This window comes from Rhipicephalus sanguineus, chromosome 1 (genome assembly GCF_013339695.2).
Source record: "Rhipicephalus sanguineus isolate Rsan-2018 chromosome 1, BIME_Rsan_1.4, whole genome shotgun sequence".
Taxonomy (NCBI): Eukaryota; Metazoa; Arthropoda; class Arachnida; order Ixodida; family Ixodidae; genus Rhipicephalus; species Rhipicephalus sanguineus.
In genome coordinates, this window is record NC_051176.1 from 289260778 (window position 1) to 289269844 (window position 9067).

The window sequence follows — 9067 nt, forward strand, 5'->3', positions numbered from 1 at the left end:
AGCCACGCGACCCGAGCTTGCGCTTGCTTGGATTTTGGCCCCTTGACGTTCCTCGTCGTTCCTTGACGTTTGTGCGTTAATGAACCACGTGAAACTCATAAAGAGCTCAAATAGTCGAATGCAGCTTAAAATGGGACTCGAGTGGAGCGACCGCAGCTTGTTTGTTTATCGGTAATTCCCTTATGTCATGCCGTTTTACGCAAGCTCTATCATGATGATGATGATGATGATGATGATGATGATGATGATGCAAACTTTATTGGGGTCATCAGCTATTTTTCCTACATAGAGTCTTTCCGTGCGCTCTCCAATTCGTGTCCGGCCAAACACCACGTAAATGGACGATACAATCTGACGCAAAATCCGCATTAGAAGCCATTGACTCTTTTTTAAGAAGGGGACAATATTATACCCCTGTCACACGGCAAATCTAATGTCATTTACAGCTAATCTCATTCGTTTGTAATGTCATTTATTTGCTGTCACACGGGGAAACTAATGCCATTCGATGAAAATGACATTTCCTGTCGAATGAGTTCCCGAAACACATTCGCATTCGATTTCGGACCGAATGCGTAGTCTCGACGCCAGGGACCTTTTAGGGAGATAACTGTTGACTTATGTATGCGTAACTTTTGTAATTCGTAAATATGTTATTCTTTTCTAGATTAACTTTATGCTGGTTTGATCACGTAACAGCACGCGCGAAAGTTTCTAAAAGAAAGCTACTCTCAACTACAGCGGCTGGACGCCGGCCATGTTTCATTTGTGCTCTTGTTGTTGCCCGTATCGCAGGTGTTGATCGTTCGATTGCACGTGTTTTGGTGATCAAGGTAGTGACTACGCGAATTAGCAGCCGCCGTCTGATTTCTGCGGCCGGAGTGTCAGTCGTGCTCGCACGCTTTAGTTCACTGTACCAACGCCCGGTCATATCGTCGGCCATGTTGGTTTTCGATTGGTTATTGGCTTTACTTCGTGTCGTGCAGCTGTGGCAAGTTGTGTAAAACGGCTGCGTTTGTATTCTTCGAGCAGCTTTTTAGTGATAGAAAATTATTTTCGAGGATACACGCATGTGAGATGCAAGTTTTAATAGATTTTTATTTCTCCCAACGTCACGGCTCAGGAGGGCTAAGGTCATGGTCATCATTTTAAAATGACGTTTGTTTTCGTCGTGTACAGCAGGCAGGTAAAATGACATTAACTTCACCTAATGTCATTTGTTCTAAACGACATTAGATTTGCCGTGTGACCGGGGTATTATACACTAACTTTATAAATCATTCACGTATTCAACCTTACGCAGAAGAATGGCCACTCAATCACATTGCAATGGATCCCTGGACACTGTGGATTGGCAGGCAACGAGCTTGCTGATGCTGAAGCCAGATCCACTGTCTGTAACACCCCCATTGACGTGAAAGTACCGTACACGCGAAGTGACGTGAACTCTTTATTGAGATCGCTCATGCGAGAGTGCATAACAACTTATTGGTCTCAGCCAGACCATCGATACAGTCGTATGCGGGAAACAGATCCTGAAATGACTTTTCGCCTCCCGGCTAGAATGAACCGAAGCAACGCCAGTTTGCTGCACCGGATTCGTCTGGGAGTTGCATTCACTCGCCGCTATGCACACCTCATCCGCTCGTGCGGACAGCCCGATCTGTGAACGCTGCCAAGTGCATGAAACAACAGCACACCTATTTCGTGATTGCCCACTTTACGTGTCGCAACGAAATACACTCGCTTCAACGTTGGCAGGAATCGGTGTGGCAACGCTAAGTGAGACTGGTATTTTGTCAGCAATGTGCGATCAGACCAAGTCAACAGCTGCTGTCAATTCTGAAAAGTACACACCGGGGCCGTGGCTGGGCCAAGACAATGCTTTTGCGCTAGCGTGGTTTAATGTAGCGTTGTGCGAGAGGGGTTAAGGGGAAGGGAAGGGGAAGAAGCAGTGGTGATAACGGCGGCTTCGGCTGGCGTGACGTCACGGATACAACATTCCGCTCCCCCTACGGTGAGTAACGGTCTGGGGGTTTGCGTTGCCGGTCCGAGCGACGCAACACCGGAGTTGAGGGGCTCCCGGCGATCTCGCTCCTTGTTGGCGCTCGCCTCGGTGTTCCTCCTGCTGGGGCCCCGCCGGCCCCGGCGGCCGTTTCGAGGCACCGAGAGTCGCCGGCTTCTCCCTGGTCATGCTCCAACTCCCGTGGCTTCACCTGGTCGCTGTGGCGCCGAATGGTTTCCCCCTCCGGACCATCGGCATTCACCAGGCGGGCTCCGTCTGTCGATGTAATGCTGGCTGGAGTCCACGGCTCGCCTCGCCCAAAGTTCCTCACCCAGACTGGCTCCCCGGGCTGCCACCCATCGAGGGGGGACGGTCAACTGGTGAGGGCGGAATGGACACTGCGTTGTCCAGCCTGGAGGCGAAGATCGTAGCCCATTAGGAGTTGCGCTGGTGTCCGGCCCCCGGCCTGCGGCGTCCTGCGGTACCTGTGCAAAATCCTAGCCAGGCGGGTTTTCAGTGACCCTTGTACATTCTTCTTCAATGAATACTTCACAGTCCGAACCGCCCGCTCCGCGAGCCCATTGGACTGGGGGTGATACGGTGCTGTTCGGAGGTGTACTATGTTATTCAGCTTCGTGAAGGTGTTAAATTCCCAACTCGTAAATTGTGGGCCATTATCGGATACCAGCGTCCGGGGCAACCCGAATGTACTGAACAAGGTGCGCAGAGCCTCTATGGTGGCGTGTGTGGTGGAACTCTTCATGGGTATCGCTTCTATCCACTTACTATGTGAATCCACCACAATCAGTAGCATGTGACCATCGATCGGCCCCGCAAAATCGATATGCAGCCTCGACCAACGCTCATCCGTTTCCGGCCACGCAACAGGGGGTTTCTTTGGTGGCATAGGGGCAGCTTGGATGCAACTGGTGCAGGACTTAACCATGTGCTCAATGTCATTATCGATCCGGGGGTACCACATCAAGGAGCGCCCTAGCCGCTTCATTGAGCAAATCCCTTGATGAGTATCATGCAGCAGACGTAACATTACTGCTCGGGCACTCTTAGGGACGATCACTCGATGGCCCCAATAGAGAAGCCCATAACTCCCCGTTATCTCAGCTTTCCGGTTGAAGTATGGCATCAAGTGCTGGTCCTTAGGCCCCAAATTTCTTGGACATCCCTCCTGCACCCATTTTTGCACCTTTGCTAAATCGTCATCAAGCTCCGTGAGAGTGCCCAGTTGCTTCGCAGACATGAAACCATCATTGAGGGTCTCCGTGAGCAGCACATACTCACCGTCCACAGTTTCTTCCTGCGTCTCTGGCTGGGAAGTTGCTGACGTGGGGAGTCGGCTGAGGGCATCGGCTGGAATGTTGTTTTTCCCGGGCTGGTGTTTGATGACGAAATCGTATGCGCTCAGCAGCAGGGCCAATCGCTGTATTCGCGCCGCGGCCATCACGGGCACTGGCCTGTCAGGGTGAAAAAGTCCAACAAGCGGCTTATGGTCAGTCATCAATGTGAAAGTATTGCCGAGCAAGTATTGTCGGAATTTCGACGCACCAAACACAAGTGCCAAGGCTTCACGCTCCAGCTGCGAGTAATTTTTCTCAGCTACAGTCAATAACCGAGAGCGGAACCCTATGGGCCGAAGTACCCCGCCCCCGACATCGTGTGAAAGCACTGCGCCGATTCCGTCCGGGGAGGCATCGCATTCCAGGACTAGCGGCTTGTGTGGGTCAAAATGCGCCAGAAAGTCTGCGGACTTCAGAAGGTCCTTCACACTGCTGAATGACTGCTGTTGAGCGGTACCCCACTTCCACTTAGCTTCCTTCCGGAGTAGTTGATATAGGGGTGCCACGGCGGTCGATGCATTGGGAAGAAACTTGTGGTAGTACGTTACCATGCCGAGGTAGGACCTTAATTCTGCGGAATTCCGTGGTGCCTGAACCTTAAGGATGGCGTCTATGTTTTCCGTCTTTGGTTGAAGACCTCGAGCGCTGATTCGATGCCCCAAAAAATCCACCTCTGGTTGGCGGAACTTGCACTTGTCTGCGTTCAGGCGCACGCCGTATTCCCGGAAACGCTTGAATACTTCGTGCAGGGTGGTGCAGTCATTGCGTTTCTCCGCCACGATGACGTCGTCTAGGTAGACCTGAACACCCGGAAGTCCCTGCAAAATGGTCTCCATACGCCGTTGGAACACGGCCGGCGCGGACGCCACGATAAAATCCTTGACCGGTTCGCCGGGCAGCTGATTGCGGGTGAAGAACTTATAAGACTGTGCTATCTCGTTCGGTTGCGGATACTGAACAAAAATTTGAAAAAGCTACGAAAACACTTACATTCGACTCGGACGACACGACTGTTCCTGTACGCAGCGTTTATTTCACGTAATTTCGAGCAGTTGGCCGTATTTTTTGTGGATTGTGAGAGCGCGGCGGCTGCATGCCACTGCGCTTGTCGGCGGACGTGACGTCGAGTGCTCCAGCAAGAGGGGGGCAACCGGCACGCTCTCTCCTGCCCTGCCACTTCCCTTTCTCCACCTCTCCTCTCAAGAACCGAGGGGGCTGGTGTGGCGCTGAGCCTTGTCCTCTTTTCCCCCACATAGGAAACAAAATAGCGCTTATTCCTCAAAACCGCTACAACTACCGAGCGTGTCGCGAGGGAGCGCAAAGATGCAAGGTGCGAGTGACAGTGGTTCCACGAGCGGTCATTGCGACTCCGAGTTCGACAGGCCTCCAAAACGGATGCGCCAAATACAACCATATGCATGTGACCGTTCTGCTGTGTCAAGCGACAGCAAGGACGACGAGCCAGACGAGCCGCCGTAGCCCAACGTGGGTCGGCAGCAGTCACTATCCTCGAAGTGTTCGGAGCACAAAAAGTCACGCTTTGAAGGCACCCACGTTGGCTTCGATGGGCGCGCAGCGCGAATCCATATCCTTCGAAGCTTCGGCTCTGTTGGAAATGTATGACAGGGCACACCCTAGCGCAGAACAGCGTTGAGGCATTCTGCGTTGTGTCAGGTGCTTCACCGTTCACATTACGTAGCAGCACACAACACGGACGGCAAATTCGTAGACGTGGGCGCAAGCTCCGCTTGAGAAAACAGTCTATTCTAGGGACCGTAATACGGCCGATAGCGCGGCAATGGCGTCGTTGGCTGCCGGTTGGAGACACGCACGGAGAACACCTTCCCGACCGTGAAAACACGTTTTGGGAGAGACGCGCGGCAGCGGGTGGCGGCTTGCGATGTCGATTAGTAAGCGATTTTGCTGCGAGCACGGTTGACGAGTCGCTATCCGCGGAGTTTCGCGTCACTTCCTCTCTAGTTCGCGGCGCGGCCGCTAGACGCGGCAATTCGCGAAAAATGCATTAAATTCATTATTTTCTGCTAGTCTCTGGCTGAAATGAAGGTTGTTTCAACAAATTTCAGCACCCAATCTTTCAATTGAGTCATTTATCTCGGCGGCGAAAATTTTGTTCAGTATCCCTTTAAGCAAGGCTATCACTTGTGGGTACGACAGTTCATTCACCTTATCCGGAGCACAACATCCGCTCAGTACGTCGACGGTGCGGGTGGACAGTGCAGTCACCAGCAGGGCCCGCTTCTTGTTGTCTTCCGTGATGCCATTACCCTCAAAGAAGGCTTCCAGCCGAACCTGGTACGCGGGCCACTTGTCGCTCGTCTCGTCGAACTGCGGCGGGCTGGCGTATCCTCCCGTGGGTGCGGCGGCCATGACGGACGGAGTTGACGCCCCGCTTTCGCCCATCTTCGTCGCCATTGAAAAGAACACACCGGGGCCGTGGCTGGGCCAAGACAAAGCTTTTGCGATAGCGCGGTTTAATGTAGCGTTGTGCGAGAGGGGTTAAGGGGAAGGGAAGGGGAAGAAGCAGTGGTGATAACGACGGCTTCGGCTGGCGTGACGTCACGGATACAACAAATTCTGTTATAGGTTTTCTGGATAGCACAGGACTGGACACCAGACTCTAGCGAAACCCCTATGGTACACTGTTATTGTACACACGCATGACTTTCCTCTCCCCATCATCACCCCTCGTCACTCCTTTTTTTTTTTTTCCTTTCCCTTTTCCCCTGTGCAGAGTAGCAGGCTAGAGCGCAGTAGCTCAGGCCGACCTCTCTGCCTTCAAATAAATTCTCTCTCTCTAAAGACAAGGCATGCACCGCACTCGGAATACTCGCTAACAGAGCGACTCGAGAGAGTATGCCGCACTTCCAGTGTCGACCTTCATTGAGACTCAAGCCTATCCCGTAGTGAAGAGATGAAAAATTCATGAACACGCGGTGTCGCTGGAGCCGACGTTTAGACAAGCGGTCTTGTCTTCAAGGCTGTTGCAGTTGTAGCCTTGAGGAAGACAAGTCCGCTTGTCGAAACGTCGGCTCCAGCGACACCGCATGTTCACGAATTTTTCATCTCGTCAAGCTTCCACTGAACTTCTGCCGTGTTTGGATTCCCGTAGTGAAGGTGGCATACGTACCCATTACCGTGAGAAGGCTGAGGTCTGCGTATATGGGAGCAGGCGACAACTGCGAAGGCTACAGCGGGATGGAAGAGAGTACTCTAATATTTCACGAGCACGACCGCTTGATGAAAGAGAAACAACTTCAATAAAAATTCGCCGCGTATCTGCGTGCTTCGCTGCAAATGTCGTGTAAAGACGATAGAAGAGGCGCTGTGTGAGATATGGACGCCATCTGGCAATACGTCGGGAAACATGAGTGCTGTGTTGCGTGCTGGTAGTCCCGGCGCAGCAGCACGCGAAGACCTTTGCAGAGAAACGTCCGCACTCAACGAGTACTCTCCACACACTCTTTTATTTACACGTCGCCTGGGTAAAACAGGAACGCCAGAGCGGCGCCCACAACCGGCAGCCTGAAGGCCGCCGACAACGCTGCTTTTTCATTTTTTAAATATTTTTTTCACCTTCTTGGCCTTCTCAAAACTGAAGTTTTTCAACACCAACCCATGGCATTCGTACAGTGCAATACAGAACCGAAACCGAAACACAACAATGAGCTCGTGCGAAGGGCACGGAGGAAGGCAAATTTCAGCGCAGTCGCATTTTCAGCTTTGTTGAAACAGCGCTCACTAGACGACGACGAAGTAAAAGAAGGCACAGGACAGGCAGCGCCTGTCCTGTGCCTTCTTTTACTTCGTCGTCGTCTAGTGAGCGCTGTTTCCACAAAGATGAACGCATACCAACTCGCTCAAGCTTCCATTCTTATGCATTTTCAGTGCAGCTTAAGAAACTAGGGTCCTTAAAATTATGTATGTATGAATTTCTATTAAAGGAACACGCCACCTAATACTTAGCTAGTGATGTTGCACCTCAGATGTGCATGATATTTACTTTTTGATCGACAACGTTCACAAGTATGAACAGCCATACCAGTTCAAGACGGCTGGCCCTTGGGCAAGTGGTTCAACTTTGGCCGAGTGGCTGAATCGAGGGACGTGCCGACAAACAGAAAGACAGACAGACAGAAAGACAGACCAAAATTTCTGCGTTTAAGTTCCCCAAGAAAGACTATCGTCTTTAAAATAAGTCTCCTTGATTACTGTGGGTGGAGCGCCTCACTACACTTTCGGAAACCATGACAAAGAAGTGACGAAATTTGAATGAAAGCGCGTCGCGGCCGTATCTTTTCGTGAAAGGCGGCAAGTCGTCTCACTTGCTCCAGCGGATGGCCTTACCTTTTCGAGTGGTTTTTGGTGCTTATCTGTTTTTTTTTTAGCTGTGCGCAAGCAAAACAGAAATATCAACCTTTTCTTTCTCTGCGAAGAATAAAACACAGGGGCAGTCACTGCGGCGCTTCTTCTTGCAGACAGGCGAAATAGTTTTTCGCTCCTGTTTATAGATTAAGAAATAAACAAAAAAAAAAACGCCAGGCCTGCGCGGAAAGCGCAGCACAGTCACAGCGAAAGCTCGAAGAGCGGCATTTCTAGAGCCCGTTATAAACTCTCTTGCATCTACTGATACAAGTACACTAGCAACGTAACCATTACGCCACAAATAATTTTTGTGAAGTTGGGAGGCACCCACCACGAGTCACGACATTACTCGTCAATCTGCGGAGAAGCGAGGTACCAAATGTGCAGTTTCTTGATGCGACGGCTGATGACGATGAAGAATTATGACTGAGCCTTTTGTAATGGGTTGGAAGCTTTAAAGGACCCACTAGTTATGTAATTCCCATTGTGTGACGCCCGGTCGTTATTTCACTCTCCCACCACGCTTTATAACATACGCTAACGTGAGAAAAAGGTAGAGAGAGGGAAATAGGCGTGCGCAGTGTTCCCCATCAGGGGGAGCGAAGGTTCATCGCAGCGCCCCCTCCCCACCCTACTAAGTAAATGTACGGGGCATATTTTGCGCCCCCCCCCCCCCCCACCTTCTTAGGTGAATAGAAGGGTCAATGTACGGGGCAGATTTTGCGCCCCCCCTCTTCGGTGATTAGGGGGGGCGGCCGCCCCCGCCCCCCATGCGCACGCCTATGATTGAGACCCTGAGGAAATGGATCATGGGAGCCTTATGGGCTTCCTTGGCAACCAATAGAAGTGCACTTGCGAGGAACCCACTACGCTATAAATCATCATAATTTTTGTGAAGTAGGGAAGCAGCCACTATGCAATTTTTCTTCATCCTGCGCAGAACCGTAGTACTTGCTAAACACCTGTAAGGCATTATGTGCACTTTGTTGATGCTGTGACTGATGACGATGAAGAATTATGGCAGAGCCCTTTGTAATGGGTTGGAAGCATCCAACAACCCACTCGTTGCGCAATTCGCATTGTGTGACGCCTGCTTACAGAATTCCCGTTGTGTGACGCTTGGTTGTTATTTTACTCTTCTACCACTCTACATTACACATGTTAATGTGGTTCCTTCTCGACATGAAGCCTGTATAGGGTCTTTTTGCAAGGCAGTTTCAAGCACCGGTATGGCTCTGTGGTAGAACACTGGGCTCCCATGCAAAAAGCCCAGGTTCGAACCTCATTTCATCCTGGAATTTTTGCTTATTTCGTTCTTTTTCTT

The 9067-nt window shown here is 51.2% G+C and overlaps 1 pseudogene; it reads right to left on the reverse strand.

Moving 5' to 3' along the window:
- Nucleotides 1–1905: 1905 nt before the first annotated feature.
- LOC125756885 (uncharacterized) lies at nt 1906–5768 on the reverse strand (annotated as a pseudogene).
- Between the last annotated feature and the right edge of the window lie 3299 nt (nt 5769–9067).